This window comes from Anopheles darlingi, chromosome 2, assembly GCF_943734745.1.
Source record: "Anopheles darlingi chromosome 2, idAnoDarlMG_H_01, whole genome shotgun sequence".
NCBI lineage: Eukaryota > Metazoa > Arthropoda > Insecta > Diptera > Culicidae > Anopheles > Anopheles darlingi.
This window is the reverse complement of record NC_064874.1, coordinates 22,926,503-22,951,902: the sequence shown is the minus strand read 5'-3', so window position 1 is coordinate 22,951,902 and position 25,400 is coordinate 22,926,503. Positions and strand designations below refer to the sequence as shown.

Sequence of the window (25,400 nt, the reverse complement as noted above, 5' to 3'; positions counted from 1 at the left end):
TCTGTCTGGAGACATGCACTTATCCTCAGCCGCAACAGCAGCAGCATTGATTCCAGATCGGAAGCTGCACAACGTTTGCGATAATGATCTGCATTTCCAATCGAGAGTCCTCCACGTAAGTGCACGTATCAAGTGAAGGAGGTTGAATAGCTTGTATGTTGGCTTTGTGTGTCAGCTTTTCTTCGTTCGTTCGTTCGTTCGTTTGTAGAGGCCACCGGGTACGTGGCCTGGAATGCTACAATGCTACTAGACGGTTCCAATCTGCGCTGCGCAGCATCAGCGGTTTAGAGTTCAAAATCCAATCACAGGATTAGTGGTGGTTTTACACGAATCTCCGCCGCCTGGTGGCCCATCCGCATGGCCGGTCGGTTCCCATCCTGTGCTGACTGCTGACAATGCTTTCGGTGAGTCCTTGGATCGGAAATGGTTTGTGGTTTTTTTTCTTTCTTCATTTTATTGAAATTGGAAGATGCTGCCGATTTCCTTCACTCATCTAAGTAACCTTGAACTTCTCATCGTTGCCATGCAGGCTATATACACACATGCATCCTCGGTTCATCTGTCAAACGGTCGATCTAGTTTTGTGATGGTGATGGTGCTGCTGCTAATGTTGTGTGTGTGTTTTTTTTATTTTGCTACCAGAACCGTATCGAATTACACTCATCTTCCGAGCCAAATAACTATCTCCCTCTCTCATTTTCTTCTTTCTCTCTCTCTCTCTCTCTCTCTCTCTCTTTCTCTCTTTCATGTGAGCCTGTTTCCGTCGTTTTCGCGTTTCCTGTTTTTGGCAATGCAGTAAGTAGCGGGCCATTCCGTTGCGCGAACGAAAACGTGACAAATATTGGCATACGAGACGGTGAAGGGAGGCAACACCACCCACATACTCCACATCCCTGCCCCTTGTTTATTCGTTTGCCAGTTTTTATTTATACTCCACCTCCACGCAGAGGGATTTGTGGCGCTCGCGAAGAACGCGGGGATAATATTTTCCTTCGCCACTCACTCCACTGCTCCACCATCACCACCGATAAATCGGTGGCCAAATGTTGTGTTTGTTTAGGCGCGCGAGACGCGAGACCCTAATACGAGGCAAAATACAATAAAAACCGAAACCGAGCGAAAACCATTGAGAGTGGATTCGGAATTAGTGATGGAAGCGAATGGGAAAAGATAACAATCCTAACGATCGGCTTCCAATCGAACGCCAGTGAGGGGTGGAGTGGGTGGGGAGGTGGGTCTAGCTCCCATCCTGCTCCGTATGCTGTTTGCATGATCGATCGAGCGTCGCAAAAAGGCCCAATCGTGCGTGTGTGCGTGTGTGCGAATATTTTGCCGATGGAAAAAGACAAAAAAGGGAGAAAACATCGAAAAGGGAGGGGGGCTTCCAACATAAAATAAAACCCCTGGTATGCTTATGTTCATCCACAGTGTGTGTGTGTGTAGAGCCGATCGATTGCTTTTAAATTAATGCATTTACAATGCTCTATCTCTATCTGTCTCTCTCGGTCTGCTGGTTGCCCTCGAGGTTCGGTTACTAAAATTAGCAACTAATCCAAGGGGAGGGGGAGGGGGAAGGTGCTTTCGGCCCGGCGCTGCTCGTTGCCCATTTGTGTGTCTGCCGATTTTTGATGTATGAGTACACTGGGATCGCACATATACACATACACACATACATTAGTAGCACACACACCGAATGAAACGTGTTTTCGGGTCGTCACCCCCAAGGGGAGGCCCCGAGAATGATGTTTATGGCCAGATTTGATGGGATTTCCAATTAGTTTTTGAGAATCAATTAGCAAAACCCCGGGACTCGGGGGGTTTTAATACCTCCGGGCAGCCGGCAGTCTTTTAGGGGGAGGACCGTTGAGTAATGTGTATGTGTGTGTCCGACCCGAGTGCGAGGATTAGCAGCAGCGTCCCCCGGTAGCACCATTTGGGAGGGGGCACCCGCAGTAAAGATGATTAACAGCGGGAAATGGAATAGCCAGTTGAGAGTTAAATCGCAAAAAAAATACACCAAATGGATAAGTGGGATCGGATTTTCCAGTTAATAGCCGCAGAAATAACACCGAAAGCGAGGAACGTTTCGTTGGCAAACTGCCGCCTACTTAATTGGATCACCTAAATTGGATTGATAATGTTTTTTGAACCGATCAATGTAACCCTTGGTCCAACCAAACCATGATGCAGCGTTAATCGTGCCAAAAATCATCACCATCCTAACACTTGTCTCTGTTTGTTTTGTTTGTGTGCGTGTGTTTCATTTTAACCAACGGAACGCACCTTTCCTCGACCACGGGTCCGCTTGAAGATCGAAGGGGCTGACCTTTTTATCTTAAACCTTTCAAGCAGCTTTCCATCGGTTCTGACTTGAAGTGCATCGAACTCACTGCAACCTTTCGTTAACCTTTTAACTGTCCATCCAGCTGCTGGTCGTAGCCTCCGTTCGTTCGTCCATCCGTTGGTCCGTCCGTCCGTCCGTCGATCAGTGCCGCGGATGAACCCATCATAATCCCATATTCAATTAAAACTTTATCCTTTCGCTGCTGGTTGCGCTTCGGACGAATGGAGAACGATTCTCCCGAAATTCATAGCATCCCACCGGTTGCAGCGACTTTCGTCGTCTGCCACGAAAGAGTCGTTGCGCGCTGGTGAGCGGCAGCAAATTGGCCACTCCGTGCCAGCCATTCCAGGGCACAGCTCAGCGTTCGCGTTCGCGTTCGCGAAGTCGCGAAAGTTTAACATGCACTGCGCCATTGACAGAGCGGACCGATGGAGAAAAAGGGATACGCGCTGGTGGTGGTATTGGTGTGGCTGTGAGTGTCATGATCCACAGAAACTGTTGGAAAACACCCATCATCATGGTGTTGTGGAGATGTGGTCTTCAATCAACGAGCGACCAGGCGCCTCCATTGGTGGTCCGCAACGAATCCGTCGATCGTTGGCCACCACCAGAACCGATTCACTCGCCGAAACAAAAAGGTAGTAGAAGAAACAAACTGGTGTGTGTGTGTGTGTTGGGAATGAAAAATAAGCGCTGGCTTATTGTTTAATTAATTCCAGCCAACGAACGCCCCAAAAGCCCGCTCGACACTGTAACCAGCGAGTTGAAAAACTTACTCCTTTTTCGGTCCACGGATCCACGTCGTCGTGTCCTCTCTTCTCTCTTTCCCCACCGGGGTTTTGGGTCGCTCGCATCGTTGGCCGATTGAACGTGGTTAGGTTTTAATTATTTCCCGAAAACTCCCCAGCCCCAGTCCCGGGCTTAAGTCCTCAAATCCCGTTTTTGAATGCTGCTCACACCCCGCCCCCTCGTGCTGCTCTCGTATGGCACGACTAACATGTGTGTGTCGCTTACATTGGTGGACACGTTCAAAACATAAATCATGGCTAGCAGCCAGCCAGACCGACCGAGCACCGGTGGTACCCGGGATGGCTTTTTGGCCGCAAGCCCGTTCATCATTTTGCCCCGGAGTTTTCAACAATTCGGACAACCAGGATTGTGGCCAGCCGCCACAGGGCCAAGGGGTTTTCCGGCAGGAAATTTTGTAATCACAGTAATCCTTTCCGGGGCTGGAGAGTAATGAGTGCGGTGCGTCGTCTTTCTTCGATTAGACAAAACAGGTTGTGTCGAACAGAATGCTTAATTAAATCGAAATTTATGAAAGATTTTTTTTTACCTCGATAGAATTAGAATGCGTTAACATAAAACATAATATGCAAACGGCAACTAGATCCAGAATCAATTACATCAAAAACCTATCCCCACAACTTAGGCGAATTGTTCTCCATACAGTCTTTTCGTTTACAACCGGCAGAGTTGAAAGGCTCAGTTTTGAGAAAAAAATCTTTGCTCGGTACCATTTAACAAGTCGCAGCCTACCAAAAAGTTACAGGCAAACATTTGTGACAAACAAAACATAAACAAGGTTCATACAACAAACAAAATTTCGATTGAGCTCGAGAGCAAATTGTTTGGCAAACATTTAAAAACAGGAAAAATTAGAAAAATAATTTGCCCATGTAAGGGGAGCTTAACACCAATAAATGACATTCTGCTAATGAAAATATTGTTGAAATCCTTCCCGTTCGAGCACATGTTTTCTATCGTTTTGCGATTGCGACAGCCACAAGTAGTTCGCATAAACTATAAATACCAAACGGGACACGCTACGAGCTAGAACACCACATTAAGGAATGGTCAATGTCTTGCTGAGTCAATGACATCCCCTTGAGATCTGCTACCAAACAAGTGGTGACGGCATGGGAAATCGCCACCAAACAACAGAACAACCCACGAAATGCTAACTAGCGGCCGTAACAATACTCGAGCACTCCCGCAAATGGTAGCCACAAGGGGCAATACGGACATAATTCTGATTTCCAGCGAATCATGAATATTGCCTGCTGCTACTGCTGCTCGACGTATTTACATTCCAGTGAGATGGCACCATTATGCGCATAACAACCGCGCATAGTTCGCAAATGCAAATGGATGAATAGCAAATGGACCAAAAATGAGATATACTAGATGGCGAGATGTGGAGCCGAACCGCCGAACATGCAGCACATCATTTTCGCAGCTGCTATGTTGCCATCCAGCCTTCCTTCCTCCCTGCCTTCCTGCCTTCTGCCGGCAGGACTACTGTTTGCTGACGATCTGCAGCAGCGCCACGCAACGCAAAAGAAAAACCGCTGGAATTTACACTCCAGAAGACCGTTACGCAAAGAGAAACTTCATTAGCTATCGTCAAGCAGGCAGCAGTCAGCAGCAGCAGCAACATCATCAACCCACGCGCGCCCGTGGAAACTGTTTATCTTCGCACAAGAGCGTTTCGTTTCGGTCGGTTGTCATCTGTATGCTCCATAAAACTATGGCCGCGGCCGCGATGTTTGTTTACTCGCGTGCCAGCGCTAGACAAACACGCGTCAGGCCGTAGGAATCGGGTTATGTAGACACCGGTTCAGGAGTGGAGTTTTGTTCCGAAGAGCCGTTGGCGTTGACTGGCTGGCTACCGAATTGTTGTTAGCCGTTTGATTATGGCGTGTGTGTGTGTCTTATGTCTAGAGCCATCTTCTTCGCGCCACTCGCGTCGAGGAGCTGCTGTTGATGCGTCCTAGTGGCAACCGGGTGGACTAGATCAGCAACCGCGGAAACCGCAACAGCTATCAGGCCATCAGCAGGCAACAGGGAGCGAAGTGTTTGTATAGCGCCGGAACAGGAACAGGATCGGTCGCTCGGTAACAAAACTTACTGTGGCGCGCGTGTGTGAAGAGAGCTCCACGGTGTTTGTTCGCTGACTGACTTGACGGATACGGATCAGTGATCTGGCACAACCTAACAACTCCTCCTTTAAGTTCACTTTTTTAGTGAAATCGAGCTGCCTCGACTATCATCACAGAACTGCTCCAGTTTCGATTTCACGATTAAGCTCCGCCCTAATTTGGTGACAGCTAACGCCGCGTTTAATCGCCGGTGGATCACTAGCCGATTGTGGGATCGAAATCAACCACCATTTTACGCCTGTCCACCAGGGCTCAAGCTTGTCTATGTGTGTGGTACATCTGCGTGCAATATACACCCGCGACCGCTAATTAAAATTCAATTAGTATCGGCTCATCACCTGCCATTGATGGTGAGAATGATTGCGATGGTTTGCTGCAGGCGGCATCATGCAATCATGCTCATCGCCCCATCGAGATTGTCCCCGAGTTGCCTGGTGCTCAGGCTGTTGTTGTTGTTGTCGTTGTTTGTCGATACAAACACACACACCGTCGGTGGCCGTTTCGAGGAATTGCATGCAAACACTTGTGGGAATGGATAGTCAGGTCATACCGTGATTTTCGTATGTTCAATTAAGTTGTTTTTCAATCATCCATACAATTGGGTTAATCAAAAACACACTTCGAGTGCACCGGGGGGAGGTCTCTTGTTGTTGCTTCTGCCAGAATATGCGACAATGTAATTTAAATAAATCAGTTTTGTTTAACATTTGGAACAGATTCGTGATGCAAATAAAGAAGAGACTTTAAAATGCTACGTTTTATGAAAAACATATTTCTTTTCATTTGACTTTAACTTTACGATAAAATAAATGTGAATGAAACATCTCCGATAAAGCAGCCGAAAATTATTTCTATATTGAAGCAACTTTGATGAAAAAACAAACCATTATGCCTGGGGCCTATTATGAATTCTCATTCTCAACTAAGCAACCGACGAACGGTGCATAAACAATACAAAATGTTCTCGAAATTGATGGATATCAAGGGAACAACATCCTTTATGAAATGGCAAACTTCCATAATGCTCGCCGTCGTAGCGTCGCCGTTTTCGCTTTTCACTCACTCTTCATAGAAGAATCTTATCAATCATCGTGATACAACAAGCCTAGCAGCTGTCTGGCCGAAAAGCTCGGCGCAACACCAGCAAACAACACAATTCCTTTTAATTAACTCCAAACGATCAGAAACGATCCGCGTCCGTGAGGGGGCCGCCCGCGCGTTGAAGCTTAAAGAAAAACACAAAACTTTACACAAAACGGAAAATTACTGGGATTACACCGGCATCACCACCACCATCGTCACTGGCCTCACAATGGAACTGCGGTGTATCTGTGTGTGTATGTGGTACGTGAAAGAGATGACAAACAGTATCACTTGCTCGCTCTCGGGGACAGGACAATGCGTCCGAACCGTAGGAAACAACCAAATTAATTACTCACTCACCAAAAAGGACCCGAGGGTCTGCACGGATTTGATGGGACGCATTAAAGAAATTTCAACCGCAACCTGTTGTTGCGGAGAACAACCCTCGGAGCCTTCTTTGTTGAGAATGGATTGTTTTGAGTTGTCAAAGCTACTTTCACCACTTTTGACACGTTTATACCCTCGAGTAGTGGTGTGCATTACTCAATACTTAAGGCGTAAGAAAGCTCATTGAATATTTATATAAATTGAATCTTACCTTCTAGTAACCAACAGTGCGCTACATCTCTGTCTTCCGTGTGCTGTAACGATCGAGAGAAAAGAGAGAAATAAATAGATAACAGTGATGCGATGCATAGAAGATTAAAAGAACCGCCTGTCTGCCCGCTTCGCTCGTAATCACTTAGTTCAATAAACGACCAACACGTAACGAATGCTCGTAGCTACCACACACCGAATGTTTAGACGAAATAACGCCATGAACGGCCATGATCGCTCTGACCTATTGGTCTTTCAACAACCGAACTTGCAACGACGAAAGTGGGGCGCCCGCGCGTGTCTTCCAGCACTGCGTAGCGAAGAAACTAGATCGTTAAACATTTATGGTCTTCAAATAGCTTTCGACAAGGAAATCCTGATCCCGAACGAACCAGTTGTTTCCGGTCCGGCCCTTGGCGTTTCTCAGCTGACTGGCATGTACTTTGATTGTGCCATAAAATATTAAACTTTCACGGCTCAGCAATGCCAGGTCATGAACCTCGTCGTCATCGTCGTCGTCCGCGGAGTGAGAAGTGGCGATGACGCGATGGAAAGCGACCGAATGCGAACCGAACCAATGAGTAGCGGGAATTCGGGGGGTGAACGGAAATGGAAAATCATCTACCTCCCCCATCTCGCTACCATACTGACAGCTGTCCAATTTTGACGATCTTCGTCTCGTCTAGGTCACACTTCAAAGAATGTTTCCCGTTCCCGTGCGGACCGGAACGGGCCCCCCAAAACAGGGAGTGGAGACGCTAGTCCTGGCCATTCCTTTGGAGCTGACGGATCCTTCAATCGCTTTGAAATTGACGGCGCCTGACGACGGATCGAGAGCCACGGCGGTTCGCACGCATTCTTTACGCGAAACTTTGGCCGTGGCTGCCGGCGAAAACGGAAGGAGAGACAGAGAGAGAGCAATGATGAAAAGGATAAGTTTGTGCGTGTTCCCGGTAAGGGGGACAACGCAGCACTTCCTGGAATTGACCTTCAAGTTGTCACAAATCAGGCTCAACTGTGGAGTGAGCTCTTCTTCGTTGGCTTCGTTGGCGAAGAAGATTAAATAGCCATCCAGCAGCAGCAGTAGAAGCCACGTAACAAGATAACTGCGCGTCCTTCCGGCTCCTTCGGACAAGCGTTCTGGTCCCACCATTGACTTCAAATCATCTATTCAGCGCTTTGCAGCTCAAAGCGGCAGCGCATTTCGTCTTCGTGGGATTTTCCCAGAAGCAAAGCGAGTGCGAGCAAAAAACATCCCAAAAATTACCTCCTCTCACGTCCGGAGACCTTCAATTATTTTTATCATAAACCTTATTACGCACTCCTTAACCCGGAGGGGGTGGCCCACCATCAGCCACTTTGCTCTTTGCTTTCTCTCTCTCTCTCTCTTGCTCTCTCTCTCCTCCTTAGGGGAGGATGTGGACTGGGGTCCATTATTTTATTATTAATTTTCTTCTTCCGGTGGCGGGGTTGGCTTTCATTTCCCCGCTGGCGCTAGGCACAGTATGCTACAATGCTTTTAGGTATTACGTTGAAGGTTACGCCTCGTCCGGTCTCCGGGTTTTTTTGCCATCGGCATTCCACGCCCCATTGGGGTGGTCTCCCTTCTCTGTCAATCGACTCATTCGGTGTCATTGGTGAAAAGGTGCTAGAGCACCATTTTCATCATCATCATCATCATCGGCATCACCATCATTGGCATCTTCTTCATCGTGAGCAAACATCGTGAGCACCCTCGTGAGCGTAGGATGAATTATTCATCCCGATGAAATCTTACCATCCCATTCGGAAAAGGTTAATAGGTTTATTGATTAAAAGATAAAAATAAGCTTCGTTAAGTGCAGTGCCTGCCAGCCAGCCGTACCTTTGCGATGGAATCGAAGATGCGAAATGGAATGCCAGAGGCCGGATCTCTCTCTGACGGAAGAAAAGGTTGAGAAATAAAAGGAAAGAAAATGAAAAGGAAAGGAAAACCCTCCCCCGAAAGACCAGTCCACACCCACCATCCTACCTTAACTTAATTACATGGAATAGAAATGAAAATGAAAATCGCTGTTGTAGTAGCGATGTCACCACACCCCTGGGTGGCCCGATGTTGGCCCCTCGGTATGCAATTTGGCCTTCGCCTACGCCGGAGATTGGGACTCGAACGTCGAAAGCAACACACCAACCAACCAACCACCGAACACATTCCCACTTCCGCTGACATTGATTTGACTTTCAGGGCATTCTCGTGCCGGGGGGGTGGAAGGTGGCGTCTTCGAAAGCCTTTTTTCCTTATTTTCTGTTCCCTCTCCACCTCGCCACCGGCCTATACTAAGCAAGAACGTATCATATTCGGTTTTTTTTCTTCGGTTAATTGTAGCCTTCAGCAAGGTTAACTCACAAACACATGCACACACAAACTAACGGTGGAATACAATGGAAAGGAATTCGAACCCTCGAACGCTAGCCTTGAGAAACGTTCCTATTTCCTTGGCAAGCGACCGAAAGGTAAGGAGGCATTCGATTTCCTTCATTAACCGATCGATACTCGTCGCGGTAAGGGGTGGGAGGTGGTAACTCACCTGGTGAGGATCTCGTATTTTTGCCAAGGCAGGCCCCAAATGCCTATAATTTCACCACGCACACACACACGCAGGGAGGGGTAATGCCATACCGGGTACCGAGGTCACATTACTAATCAATCGTCGATCCTGACGCCGTTCCTGACTTTGGGAGTAAATTTTAATTTAACTTATTATGCCGACATCGACCGGCCGGTCGCCGGTCGCCGGTTGCCGGTCACAGAAAGGACCAAACCGTCCGAAACAGAGGACAAAAGCGGATGGCAGGATATCCGAAATCTACATACACGGGTAGTATGTGTGCGCGTGTGCGTTTGGATGTATTACATTAAACCATCATCCTGGAAGCGGCCAGAAATGGGGACCAACTTTTCGATGCACCTCAAACACAACGAACAGGAACAGGAAGTTCGATCGGAAGAAAAGTTTTTTAATTAACTTCCAACACGATCACCATCAGTAGGACCACAACGACGATAACGATAACGATGACGACGACGATGGCGGAGACATGCTGGTATCGACGTAAAAGTTAGTTAGCGGCACTCATACGGTGGACTTTGGGACACAGTTTTGCTCCAATCTTCCAGTACCCGGAAGCAAGTTGTCATTATTATGGCCACACACACACACACACACACACACACACACACTTTCATAGGCTTACGCTTAAAGTTGAACGTAATCAAACACTGGTAATACATCAATAATGAGTTCATTGATCGCTTCCATTCGCTGGTTGAGGTATGCGAAAGGCGTCTGCTACATCTACAGCCAAGATGTTGGAGCTGCGATAGAGCAATTTGCGGTGATAAGAAGACCGCAGCAATGATGATGTCATACGGTTTGATGGCAATCATGGCCGCTACTTTCACCTGTAACCTGTAACAAATTGCGAAATGGAATGAACATTGTACACAGCACGTCACGGTCACGGTGGCATAGTGACATCAACCTTGGCCAAACAAGGTCTCCACCGTTGGTTGCCTTTCGAACCTTCCGAACGTACCGGAACTGCCCCGCAACGTTGGGGGCGAGGTAGCTGCTGGACAAACACGAAACCTAATCTCGGGGTTGACCCAACAAAATTCGGGATCGGACCACTTCGGACCACGGACCATTGCTCTGTCCGTGTGTGTTGGAACAAACTTTAACTCAACCTGCCAGCGCTAGTGACGGACGTGGCCATATTTTTTAAAGCTCCAGCACATAAATCGCGTCACACGCTGGAATATGAAAAATAATACTCTCCACAGCATAGCGTAGCACGAGGCACACTAGAGGACTGCCGCTGGACGAGGACGAGGACGAGCAGCAGAACAAACAAATTGTGTAGCGGCGCCCGACGCCATCATCAATCAGGATGAAGGTGAGTAAGCAGGTGAGCATAGAAGGCGGAGTGGGATATGGTTGGGATCCATTCCTTCCATTTTCCTCCTGTTTGGGTTCTGCTGACCAGCTAGAGTGTTCCAATCCAGGGTGCCTCCAACCCTAGACGTAGGTTTTTGTGTCACTCGTGACGCCACTCCGATGACAGAGAAATATGTGATCAAATGAACAATCATTTCGGCACGTAGCTCGATAGCGCACGCACACACGCACACACGCACGTACGCATCCTAGTGAGCTGTGGATTCGGCGGAAAACTGAAAGGAACACGATGCGTGGCAACCACCGCATGGTTTCGGTCCCGATTCCGCTGCGATTGGAGTGCGAACGCAACCACAGACGTGACATTGGCATAGCGACCGCGCGCGCGGGTCCCAGCAAGCCACACGATGCGATACATCTACTCACAACACACCGAAAGTGTGAGACAGAGAGAGACACACAGACACAGAGAGAGAGAGACAGGTGAGTGAAACGGAAATACCCGTACGTTCCTTTCCGGCCTTGGCTTCGCCATTCCCCCGGCGGACGAAGTCGGACGGAAAATATACCGATAATGATCCCAGGTTGTTATCCAATCCCGGTAGCGGCAACCGGTAACCGGGTAAATTGCCCCGGGGACTGACATCGCCATGCCTGCCTTGGGTTGTGGTATGGTCACCCCGCCAGCAAGGGTTCCGTTCGATTTAATGAGCAAACCAGCAAGCCGGCATGTTTACGGTAATGGTTCCTGTGTGGCCGTCGGACGCCGAGCGACCTCTACAGCGACGTTTACCCCTTCAGGGAGCTCCACTACTGCTGGTGGTGGTGATGGGGTGTGAATAGGATAATTAAAGATTAATAAATTTTTTATAAAACACACGCACAACACGGTCACGATCGGTGCTGAAGGATTTCAAGGAGTACATTTCCTTGGAGAAATCGAACAGGATTTGGTGTCCCCCAAGGGGGTGGGCAGAGCATTATTATTCAACATTATTATCCAACTGAGGCAAATAAAGAAAGTGCGAAAGCCTTTCGTGTAGTCCGCTTCCAGGGAAATCAATGCTGGCAGTTCCATTGGCGCCGATTAATCGAAGCAATCATTGCGTTAGCTTCAGAGGAAACTTACTTCTGATTCGAGGCTCTAGACACCACACCAAGCGCCTCCTGTCGCTAATGAATTGGTCTTTAACGATGAGCTCGCGGACGAGGGAATATCCATCATGAAAATTAATAATTTATAGCCACCACCACCATCACCACCACGTTTCGTCGCAAAAATCTCGCCGCCCCGATGGTTCTGCGCGACCAAATAATGGCCGACACCAACAGCAGGGTCCTCGAAAAAGATAATATGTTAATCCAAACCGAGCCATTCAACCCGGCACGAGCACGAGCAGGACAAGGACCTGCGGCGAGTTGCGGACAAAGTAATTGTTTCCTTCTCCCTTTTCTTTCTGTCTATTTTGCTCTCCTGTCGGTGACTCCTCCTCGGAGTTCGCAACATCGCAAGACAGGACGAGATGGAAACTGAAAACCATAATGAAATTACGGAATCATGAAGCCGACGCCCAGAGGCTGTATGTTTAATGTATTCCCTCTTTCAAGATCACGGGGACGGCGATATCCCTTCGAGTGTACGACCGCACCCCGATCACGTGGTCGCCGCAACTTTTGTGCCAAATTGTTGCCAGAAACCATCCGAACCATCGGTTGACCAATTAGTGGGTTTTTTCGCTTTATTTTTCTCCTGTTCTGTTTCGACGCTTTGGCCACGGCCACGGCCACGAAATGGAGGAACTTTTCCGAAGCAAAGCACAGCAGACGCCAAAGCCACAGCCAGCTCGAGGTATTCCATTCCCATTTGCGGGCAACTTTCACTTATGAATATCTACGAAACGGAACGGAAAACTATGGCGTTTGGCGTAACATTCGCTATCAGAAAGTTGATCTTGCGGCTGCTAGTGTGTGGGAAACGGGCTCGGGATTCAATTAAAAAAAGGGAGTCCCCCCCTGGTATAGAGAGAGACTATGAAAGCAATCCAGTTGGAACTACTCTCTCTTTTGCATAAAACAAAAAAAACAATATGAAAAAATTTTCTTTCACATTTGAATAGGTAATGTACTCATTTCCAACAATGCAGCACGTCTCGTGTTGGTTGTTGTAAGGTTTTAAATTACAAGCCTATCATCTCCACTGCCACTTAACCCTTTCAACACAAGTCATCGCGCACTCGCTTAATCCGAACGAATTACTGTGAATCCTCTGCTATTAAGCTGTCTGACGAATTCACGCGAAAAGCGGTCCTCAGATTTCCGATTAACGACGTTGAATACCGTTTTACATCGCGCGAAACGCGATCAACACGGCAGTCTCACGGCTTCACGGTTTTTGAAATCAATTCCACCCCGACGAAATTATCGCCTGCAGCTATATCAAGCTCGATCGAGCGCCCGCCCACCCCGAACGGTTTGGTTTGTTGACAGATTTCCACCAAATCTGTGGTCCCGCCTTGGAAATTGGCGAAGGGAAGAGAGAAGGGAAAGCGAATTGGAAGTGCGCGGTGATATCAAACGGAACCCAGACGCGGCGACGGCCACGAGGTAGGAAGGTTTCCATAATCATTACGATATTGATTTTATTACATTTTCCGCCCCACCCGTTCTGGTGGTGGTGTTCGCACACACACACACACACTCGTGCGCAGAATGTGCGAACGGAAGTAAGGGGCGAAGGATAGCATCTGTAGCATGTATCATGATGTACGATCCAAGCCAAGCCAAGCCAAGTGCGAGATGCTGCGAGGAGCAATATTATAATATAATCAACCGCAGAACGAAGAGAAACACCTCGCAACAGACCACCGGCCGGGGGGGTTGGTTTTTCATTCACCCAAAAGGAAGGAATGCGGAGCAGTCGGAAGATAGTGAAGGCCAACCACCCTTGCCATGGTGTGCAATCGAAGGCGAATCGAGGCAGTTGTGTTGGCAGAAAACACTTGGAAGATGCTCGTTCGTTCGCAGCGCAGGAAATACCTTCGCTCGATCGACACGCCAAAATGGTGGCGATAGACTCCATTCCATTCCATTCTAGCCCGTCCGTCCGTCCGCTCTGTCCTTGCCTTGTGGGATTGTGGAAGTTAAATCTCGGATTGATATCGTTGCTACGTTGCCTAGGAGTCGACTTTCCGGCTCTAGCAATGCATTCGCTTTGCCATTTCCTCGCGTGCAGGCAAAATGGTCGTGGAATGGTTGGTTGGATTTGGATTGGCAAGTTTAAACTAAACACGTTTCGAACCATAATCACAGCAACAGCGAACAGTCGGTCGTTGACTGCAAACTGTAGTCTAACGTGCAACGTTCCAATCGCGTCTTGTTTGGAATGGGAAATACATTTGCTATAATATTGTGGACTGTCGTGAAGGTTTTTGGGAGCAGAAGTTTGCTCCAAGCGAAGGTCGTTTCACATTCCAATAAGGTTCGAAATCATTAAGTTAATCATATTTCATGAGAATTGCGAAGAAACACGATGCCAATTCCAAACACGGCGAGGAAAATTGCAGGAAGCACGAATCATTATTCTAAAACAGACCGAAAGGTCTGCGACACGGAATACTCTTCTTAAATTCCTGGTCCTGGTCACCACACAACTGGCGGTAGCGTCCACAGCTTACCGCGCCATCCATTAGGCAGAGGATTTCCTAATTGAAATGGATGTTTGGAAGTGATTAATGCGATTAACGTAATTACATCGAAACAGTCGTCAGGGCTTAATTGTCAACCGGAACGAAACGAAACGAAAGGCGGCTGTTCGGTAAACCGCAAATCGACTCGCGCGGGGAGGGCGAACGATGCGGCCGCGATGGCGCGGTACTCAACAATCCTCGCGACGGTGAAAATGGGTTTTTCCTTTTCGCGGTTGCTCGAGAGGATGCTCACACTCACACTCACACGCTCTCCTCTTCGCGGAAATGGGGTTGATGTTTCAAAGAAATCGCGATCACGATCAGCATTGCAGCGCCGAAGATCTGGATAGCTTCGCTGCCGCGCCAATATGGCAGAAGGAGGGGAGGGTGGATGGGTGGTTGGATGATTTATGATCGTTACACTGGCACAACCATCACTGGCTTATGTGTGGCTTTATGATTGAAAACCAGACACCCATTTATATACATACACACATCATTCTGTGGTCAGCATCAGCATCAGCCCGGCAGACCGCGAACGGCTAGACAAACAAATATGGAAGATATATATATATTCCCCTCCCCCCACCACCCCCCTCCCGAACCCAACATCGAGAGGCAAACAGGATAAAGTTGATCATCATTTTATCTATACCGCCATTATTGGTCCTGTTTACGTTTACACTTACTACGCTTCACTAACGCTGCATGGCGCGAGTCACGAACGTCGTCAAATGCAGTCCACGGACCACCCATTGCAGCATCGGAAAACGGTTGCCCGGAAGTGGAAAATTAATATTAAAAAAACATATAAAATGTTCTGCAACACATCTACAAACAGCCGAACAAATTGCTTTTCCAGCTGTTTCGTTCGTTGGGAGTTCATTTTGTCCAGACTGCACTGACCGCAGACCCATTGCCAGGGCATCGCCCCCCGAGACGATGGAGTTTGTAATGATTCGCTTGAGAGAACACAATCACATCGCTCTGCATGGTTAGTGTTGCAGCAAACTCATCTCGAACAGGACCAACCACATATACCAAGCGTCCTTATTTCATAAAAAGCTTTGCGGTGAGCTGCTGAAGGAAGAATGTTCTAGCCGACTGATCGTGATTTATCCGGACGAAATTCAATCAATAGTTTCCACTCCAGTAAACCAGCTAGCAGCCTTCTGCCTGCACCATTGACTGCGATGTTCAATGGACTGTGGATGATAAAAACTTTTTAAAACAAAAGTTTTTCCCTCGACTGTGTGCACTAGAAGTTTCCCTTTTTGGAACGGTGTTTTTTGGAGGGTTTTATTCTACCAAACCCGAGTCCCTAGACATCGTGCTGGGACCATCATCGTTAGAATGACGGGCGAATGTGCATGTTGATCATTGGTTTGTTTAACTGTTGAACATGATTGCACTCCAAGTGCATTCGGAATGAAAACGCTTCTCATTCCGCAGGCTACTTGGATCAATTACATATCGATTTCCTGCTTATTCTGCAACTCTCGAGGGCCACTTCCCGACAAACACAGTATCCTAGACAGAGCCTACTACTACTACTACCACGTAACGCCGTATGCCGGATTAGCCTGCAGGTGTAACAGTCGTCGTCGTCGTCGTCGTCCGTTGGATCGTCTGGGAACTGTAAAGGGCCTCCTTCCGCTCGTCTATCGGCCACAGAACTATGCAGACGACGGAGGACAATCAACATCTATAATGCATTCACAGAACAAGCTGGAACCAGCCTGGAGGGTTTTGTCTCTAGCTCGCTCTCTCTCTCTCTCTCTATATATCGATTGGATCCATCTGTTGGACACTAAGGACTATCACTTTCCACTATCAACCCTAGAACAATGGCCAATGCACGTTATCGTAGTTACAAAATCGAGGAATCGCCTTAATGTGTTACTAACTTGCTACGAACACCTTGCTGCTGTGCAGTAAGCACAGACACTAGAGGCACATGTTTTGTTAACTAATCAATCACAAACACTAACAACGGTCGCACTAATCCAATTTACCGTCGCGACCACGATGGCGGTGGTTTCACACGCGCGTAGCTGCACCACCGGCATGCACGGTTATCCAGTTACACCACCAGACCGGAATGTCACCAGAGTCAACCACATTTTAAGGTCCACGTCCTCGTGTGCGTCCGCGGCCATTTGGCCAACGGCAAGATGGCCTTTCGGGAGATTGCGTCAGGATATTCGGATATTGGAACACTATACACTGCACAATTCGTCCTATACACTAGAGAGGTTATGTAACGCGTGTTACATACACACACACACTCACACGCACACGGGCACATACTATGGCTCGTGTGGTTCCCAAAATGGTGGATAATGGTGCCTAGTTGGTGATGCTTCCATTTTCTAACAATAAAACTCGACGATGCACACTTGGATTAGAATCCTATCAGCCTTGCTTTTTGCTAAATTTGATCCTAGTTCCCGGTCAACTTATGTCACAATTCGAAGCACCCAGACACACACAGGCACACACAGGCACACACTTGCGCATTGAGCGACGATCAATCGAGAACGAAAGAAGCTCACCCGCACACAAGTTGACTTGACCATAAATGGAGCGTAACTTTGCGCTCGTCGTTCCACACTAATCGCGTTCACCTGTTCCTCTTCTAGAGAACTAGAAATGTAGAGGACCTAATCTAGAGGACTAAAAAGCTCGATGCACGGTTCTGCACGATTTTTTTTAAATGGCCACCAGACCATCGGCTGCACTGACTGTCGCTCTTGTCTTGTCATTCTGTTGTCAGACCGGGGTTGAACCGGCGCTGAACCGGCCACAATAATCGATGCTAACCCTGTCCTGGCACGAATCGAATCGAACTACCCCCCCGGTGTGGTGCGCCAATAGTGGCCCGCTAATTTAATTTATGAAAGCAACCAGCACGCCGCTCTCGTTGCGCTACGTTGCTCTCACGCTGCGCTTGTTGGGAGTTATTTTTACCGACCGGGAAAACACCAGCAAAGCCAAGGGGCAAAAGGGCCACAACACTTCTCTTCGATCATCATCGACGACGCACACACAACACCAACCGGAACGTGAATGATGGAGCGTTTGGTTTTTGTTGTTTTTTTTTTTGTTGTTAAAATCATCTCCATCAATCCACCATCGCGCTTAATGAGCGCTGATTATGATGAGCGATCGTGCTCTGGGCCTCTGGGGGTTGGTACACCGCCACCTTGGCCACCGCCAGACACTTCCGGTTTCACTGTCACTGTTCTACGGCACTGATCGTCGTGTTGTCGAGGTAGCATCGATGTGATCTTGAGCTTGAAGATCGATATTCGGACACATTGCTCCGAGGAATCGCGACGAAGAAGTAGCATTAAAGATTTCCTTTTTAAATTTTCTCTCATTACAGGCCTCGAGAAACCAACATTTGAAAATCGCTAAAGAAAGGGAGAAGGTAATCGTGGAAGCACTATTGGCAATACTCACTCTCTAACTTCAGCAACACGAACCCTGCAACAGACGATCTCCTATCCGGTATCTTCGGGAGGTGAACACACGCATTTCACACAGTCACTCGATTGCTTTCCTATTTGATTAAACTTATTTCACATCTCCCAGGACGTTCTTAACACACTGAACTGCACCTTCACCAACACGTGCGCGATCCCTTGCTCCTTCCGTTAAGTTGGAGTTTCACTTCGAACGTAAGGCGAGGGGCCACCACGACCGTCGTCCCACCTGCTGGTAATCCCTGCCCTAGTGGTCCTGGCCTGGTGCTACTGCTGCTGCTGCTGCTGCTGGAGTAAAGGGAGGATCCCGGTGGAGCTTCCTGTTGCCAGCGTAGCCGTACCGTTCGTCCCCAGGATGGCCAGACTTCTCGACGGAAGCGAATTTGGCACAGAACTGAAACGGCAGAACGTTCCGTTTGGCCAACGGCTCTTGGATCATCAACCGGCCGACCCGAAGAAGCGGCGCCGACTCACCACCACCCACCACCACCACCACCCAAAGTTGAGTTTAGCGGAGACACAAACCCCGAGCGCTCGGGTTTGTTCAAACTTGCAACGGTCGCCGAAGAAGATTTCAAACGAAGATCGATCGATTCTTCCCGGTACGCCCCGGTGGTCTTCGGGAAGGTGGCGGCGGGCTTTCGTGTCGTGTCGTCTTGCCGAGCGGCCGATTTATAGGCGCAATCGAAGCTGAAGGGGTTGATTCTCTTTTTTTTTTTAAAGGTTTTACGTTCCGAATAGTAATCAAATCAAATCGTTTAACCTAGAACGTTGCACCGTTAAGGGATCATTTCCGGTAAAACAGCAGATGGTATAAGTTTCCTCCAGGGTCATATGTCACTGGTCGCTTGAGGGCGATGGACGAGACGAGACAGTGCTTTCTAGACAGTAACGTATCACTAGCACGTACACGCAGCTGCTTAGAAACTTACCCTCGTTAGCTGTTGACTGTTGACTGTTGTTGGTGCAGCATCTAGGGGAGCACCGCACCGCAAGTGATCACAAACTATTTTCCGAGTTAGGGAATGGAGAGAAAGGATGCAACAAGGTGGTATATATGATCGTTACACCATCAAGCCTCAAGCACTCGAGAATCATAAACAAATTCCCACAGACGCTGGCCACTCAATTGAATCAAAGCGTTACTGTCGACTCTCTCTCTACTGGTCGAAGGGTCAGCAAAACTTTCCTGACATTGCAATTAGGTTCAACGTCAGTGTGCCTTTTTGGGGCTTTGGGGAGGGGGTAGGTTGAAAATAATTTATTACACTCTATCCCCCAACCTGCCTTCTGATGCCTTCTGAAAATTTCTCGCCAGTAACTTCTTTGCGCTCACTAGGCAAAACTTTCTCTACCGGTGAGGCGAGGCCTTCCGACGACGACATGTGTGGTCTCTCGAACTTGTGACTGACCAATTTTAGAACCCACAGCCCGCTCGCCAGGATGCAGCTTTTGAAGGGATGAAAAGACAGAAAAAGCCAAATGTCACCCTCGAGAGTGCGAGATAATTCAAAATAGGAAATTCAATTTACACTCTCTCCTTCTCTCTTCCCCACCGAATGAATTACCGTCACTCAAACTTGCTGTCAGCGTAACAATGGGTGCTGCCAGATCAAAACACACAACAGCGCACCGAACTCCGAACCCGTGATAATCTAATGTATTTAGTTCGGTTGGATCTGTTGTGGTGGTGATACCCGATTCCACAAACTACCGGACCGACTTCCGACTGCATGTGGCCTTCGAGCACGGTTCAATTGCGTTATGGAGTTGCCGCCAGCGATCCACCAGCGATACAAAAACCCGCCCCGGGGAGGAAAAGTTCCAAATAAACGACCAACGAAACGCTTCTGGCCAATGATGATGCTGGCTATTCGGTGTAAGCAACTTCCGCCGGTTTCCCGTTGGTTGTTGTGTTGTGTTTGAGTTTTTTGCTGTCCTCAGCGGCTGGCAACATTCCAACCTAATTCGGCGACAAAACGGACGACAACCCGGACGACCGGTGCCGTGACTGAACGTGTGGCCGAAGCACGTTTCACGCCAAGCCCCGGGAGCACCATTTCGTTCGTTTGCTGTTGTGAATCCCCTGGATCGAGGCCATTTCCACGCACACGGCACACGGGGGTGGATTCTTGTTTTTCCGTTTCGGTTTTTTTGTTTTCGATTCCGAAACAACGCTTGCTATGGTTGATAGTCAATTTAGCGCGAAAACGATGCTAGAACTTCTCTTCGCACGTCCAGAAACATTCCAACGATTGTTCTAGAAGGAAGCTTCGAAATTAAGTCGATTTATTCCTTCGAGCGGACGGGGTTGTTGAGATTCTTAATCAGCCCCAAGGGGTCCAAAGGGGTGGGCTTCATTTAATAATAATTAGTTTCAATTAAACGACCTGCCAACCACCCGCTGGCCGACAGAACCATGGACCCTCAACAACCTGTCACCGAAAGTGTCAATCGCGGCGAAGGCTCAGCTTCAGGTGCAAAATCGTGGCATCAATCTCTCTCACCTCGGCTCTCGGCTTGGTCGTCGGTTTGGTTCGGTTGTATCGGGTTTCCCGCCCCCCCTCTCGCTTTGCCAAAGCGGAGAAATTAATTCTGGACAGCAATCAATCTTTCCTTCAGCGGTTGGGTGGCAGTGAGTTCGGTCCGAGGTCGGATGTGAATTCGTGGAAATGGAGTTTTAAGCGAGTAACAAAAGGTGCAACTAATTGACACATCCATCCACACCAGCGCCTGCGACCCTCATGAATGATTAATTACCGTAAACAAAGGTCCTGATTGGGTCCCGGTTACATCATAGTGCGGTGGAGTTTGGTGAATATTGTTTGAAATTATTAAAATATGCTTCTAAATCCCACAAGAAACACAATAAATGTTCGTTTGCTTAGAATGTCGCCCAGGAAGGGCAGCAGCATCGGCATTGAAGCCTAAATCGGACGCATAACAAAAGAGAAACACATTTATGATGGAGTCTTACCGTTTATCCCATTTAGCAAATGTGAGCATTACCTTTTACCATTACCTTAGAAGCAACGAATCTTGGAACAAATAGTCTCCAAACTGGGGGGAAGTAGTTTAGCATTGTAAGAAACTACGAATAAGAGAGCGCGCGCGCTCGCGCCCGGCCTTACTGCACAAGATTTATGCAACGGAAAACAAAGCGTAGCCCATAGCCAACGGGAGCATAGTGTGTAAAGTTTCCTAGCAAATATATTTCTCCTTCAAGATGCAACGATGCTTCGCCAAAAAATTTATCCTCCCGCGACCAGGCGCCAGTTTCGGCCGGTACCCATAAATAATGACGAAGTCCTTCGAAGAGCCGGTTGCCCCTCGCTGAAGTATCGTCATCGTTGTCGCAGTAGCCATCGTCCGACATGTGCCACCGTTCCCATGGCAGCGCCGGTTGCTCCGACGTAATGCAACGGATTTTCAGGGAAAACCTCGAAGCGCCTCTCGTTCTAAAGGTGCCCGGATCTTTGGCATAGAATGCATCTGAACGGGGCGTACTGTAAGCCGAGGAAGCATGGAAGCGAGATGTTAAATATTTATTACTCCTCCCGGAGCACAGAGCGTACGTCCGGTGGACGTGGATTCCCAGGGGATGAATTACGTGGAATGCATGTAGATACCTCAATTTACAACCAAAATGATGTCATCAAACAAACTGAAACTGTGCACGCCGTGCCGAGATTTTGTCCCTTTCTTGGCTTTATTTCTTGATAAATTATAGATCCTGGGGAATAGAATACAATCTTGCGCTCGTTGCACCAAAATGATGCAGTTCTGCAACACAGTTCTTCAATAAACTACCGAGAATGATAACAAAACATAACTTGTCAACCTGAAAGAGATGAAGCACTAAACCACACAACAAAAAAACGGCCATTACATGACTGGGCTCTGTGGGTTTGCACTACTTATTGCTGCGTGGAAAACCTGCCTTCGACCGTGCCATTGACACTGACACGGGCGACGACACTCTGTCTGGACACCACTTTCTTCAACTCGGTGGTGGCCCACATTTTCCAGAACTGTAGACCACAACCTCCTTCCCCATCTCTTTTTACCAACACCCGCATCCGTGTGCTTCATTTTCGCTTTCCACCCGCTACGGAAGGGAAGGTTGGCCTCTGGCTGGAATGGAAGAAACTTCCGGTGAAAAAGGAGGAAGGAAAAACTCAAGAAAACCCACACCCCCCGGGCCCACCGACTTCCGGCTGCATCTGGCTTGGCAGCAGTCCAATGGCGGCGGTCCTTGATGGTCCACAAACTTTACCTTCTTCTTAAAATCCAATCGTCCACCCTAAAAGGCTTGAAACCACCAGCAAAGGCGGTTGAAGGCTTAAACTTGCATTTCTTTGGATTTCTCCCGGGTATCTTCACTTTCTAACAAACGATGGCACGGTGGTAGTAGAGATAGAGTGGATCGTCTGGTGGTGTGGTTGTCGTAAGCACACGCTCTCAATAAAACGCCACCACGCCACCGGAGGTATCGGTTCACCGTTAAGCCTAGTTGAAAAGAATTGCCAACAGCTCAGATGCAATGTTCCTTTTTGGTTTCGGCCGCTTCCACGATTTCCGCGGCCACGTGAAGCAGCTATCCGGCGAGATCCAAGACACTCCGGGGGTGGCGGTAGTCGAAGCTCTAAATTTGTGAAATATTCAGTACTTCATTCCGGCGGTTCGTGCTTAAGAAAGTTTCAACCAAATAGTGGCTCGACAGCTTCACTAAGCTGGCGTCTGCCGGGGAGTGAGATAAATGAGGGAATCCTTCAAGATTTCGCGTTCGCGAGGGAAATGCAGCTTTCATATCGTGCCACCGGACGAGAGTGGCGCATCTGAAGCAGTTGTAATAGTTGCTTCTGACGTTGCACAAGCATCATCCATCGCGAATCACTTTCGGTATTACTGACGGCGTTAAATATAAACGCGATGATATCTTGGCATACAGTGCTACAGCTCTGCTTTGCACGAACGAAACACTCTCAGCAGGGGGGCTTGATCTCTTATCAGCTGCCAGATGCTGCCTGTATACAATGGGATCGAGCGAATGGTGCCCAGCGGTCCATTTATTTCATCTCATTTCGCTTTATTTAAACGAAGGATGATTTGTTTGTGTAACTTCAGCGTGACAATGAGACAAACCTGAATCGTCTTACAAATGTAATACTCAGATAAGCTAGATCGTGGCAATGATAAGATAAAACGAAAACCGATAAGAACGCTCGAAGCGCTATCGTGCTTAACTAGAATGTGGGTCAAGTGTCTTATCAATTGGCCGGGGCTGGCGGAATTGATTACAGGCCAAGAACACTTGTCCCGGAAATAAATCCCTCCCCCAGACCATCCACAACCACTTGGCGTAAATCTAATAAGCAGCTCATCGAGAGCTTCTGCCGCTGCTACCGCTGTCCTGGCTTGTCACAATTTCCAATTTCATCTGCAAATGAGCAGGGATTGGATGGTCTACCATCCAACTGCTGTCCAACTGAAGCATCATTACGAGTTTAATGATGTTCATGGAAACGAATACCGCCGCATCTCGTGACATACCGCGATACCGGGAACGACACCACTTGGCCAATTTCCTGGTTCGATGGATAAGCCTCGTTCGCTGCCACAATTGACCATTAGCAGTGAGGTTTTGTCGTGTCGTTCGCTAATGACAAATGCAGCAACAGCGGTTCACTTTCGTTGCCTCGTTCTAAATCATTATCGGTACATCGCTTGATACCGCTTTTGCTTTGGTGCTTTGGTTTTCAATATTTTTGTTTCGTCGAGCGTCGAATCGAGATGTTACTCAGTGCCTGGGGTGGCGGTTGAAATTAGCATTCATTGCGAACATAGTTTCAAGCTACTTTATGTCGTATTCGTGTTTTTTTTTCTGCCAACAAGCATCGAGCAGGGCTCTGAAGCACCATTGTACTCCACTTCATTTTGCACTTCAATTCATCGAGCAGTTAATTAGTTCGATGAGAGCATGTTGACACTACGCATTTTGAAGGGCAGAACATTTTCCATTCAGAGGCATTAGAATGTTGGATGTTTCGAGTAGCTTTGTGTGTATGTTCATTTAATTTACACAGAGTTTACTTGAAATAGAAACGGCAAATACAGTAAAAGTGCAACTGCTGTTGACTCTTGTAATCGAGCAAAAAAGGGCCTAAAACAACTGCGCGCCACACTTCCTGTGCGATACGGAATGTATCTTGATCGTTGAACATTGAACACACCCCCGGAAAGCACCGCGCTGCTATCATGCCACCTACCATCATTGCTAAAGATAGTCTAGATGAAGGCACACAGTGTAGAGAGGTCGCACACGCTTCTGTCGCTGTTATCAGACTAATACACCTCGATGTAGCTGATTTGATCAACAGCAAACGCTATTGCTCGTCTTCTCGCGATAAGGAGCAAAACAAACCGTTGGAAATGGTTTAAAAATGGAGACCATTCGGGGTCTTCTTAACTGTTAACTACACTGCCACTTCCACTCGATTGTAAACGGTTGTATTACCCCGTCGTGTCGATAACGTGGTCCCAATCTCGGACCTGTATTGTTTTAGCATGTGCCCTAATGTGCGGCAGCAGTTGGGCTCATGACGTTCGGGACAAAGTTTGACGGTTTTTGGACTTCGCTTAAAGCGCAGTTTGTTTCGGGGGGCGAAACCTTGAGACGCTCACGTCAGTCAACGCACGAGCCACATGATGTCCTCGAAGCAGCCTAAGAGCATTAGCCCAATTCAAGGCATTGCAAAAAGCATCCACTTTCCAGAACTGATTAGACCTGTGCGCCGCACTACAGTCACTACCGGTAGTCAAGCCGCCGTCAAACCTACGTCACCATTGGCTCGCGGCCCAGCCTACTAGGTCGTGACGACAGCATTAGCGGCAAGTTGTGCCGCCGCGATATGCGTTACCATGGTTTGCGTATTTTAATGAGCATCAGCCTTTATCAGCGAGTCAGCGATCCTCTTCGGTGTCCATCACGACGGTGCCGGTGTCCGGTAGTTGGCAGCTGTCGTTGCCCGACCGTCCCTGGAGACATGGGCCTTTGCAGCAGATGACGTCTTTGATTTAAACCACTTGTTTACCGCCATTAAGTGGCTGCGGTTGATGAGCCACTAGTTGAGTTTCCTCTACTTTCAACATATGACGCACGGCTGGGCAACATTTCCCCCACTTGAAATCGATGCTCGCATCGCGATTCCTCGCGAGACATCGAGAGGCGAATGCCACGTTTCGCTCAGGGGCTTGACCAGCGATTAGGTACATTGTTGTGTGTTGGTTCTAGGAAGGCAGAATAGATGCTAATTTTGCAA

The 25,400-nt window shown here is 48.1% G+C and overlaps 2 protein-coding genes across 2 annotated transcripts in view; both read right to left on the bottom strand.

Moving 5' to 3' along the window:
* Window positions 1–9,949, bottom strand: part of LOC125950219 (uncharacterized) — a 486,985-nt gene extending 477,036 nt beyond the window's left edge. The window contains exon 1 of the mRNA XM_049677988.1: window positions 9,946–9,949. The gene's annotated coding sequence lies outside the window, so the exon portion shown is untranslated. The remainder of the gene's footprint in view (window positions 1–9,945) is intronic.
* LOC125950168 (uncharacterized) overlaps window positions 1–18,554 on the bottom strand; it is a 94,874-nt gene extending 76,320 nt beyond the window's left edge. Inside the window, 2 exon segments of the mRNA XM_049677872.1 lie at window positions 6,968–7,010; window positions 18,056–18,554. The gene's annotated coding sequence lies outside the window, so the exon portion shown is untranslated.
* Window positions 18,555–25,400: the final 6,846 nt, after the last annotated feature.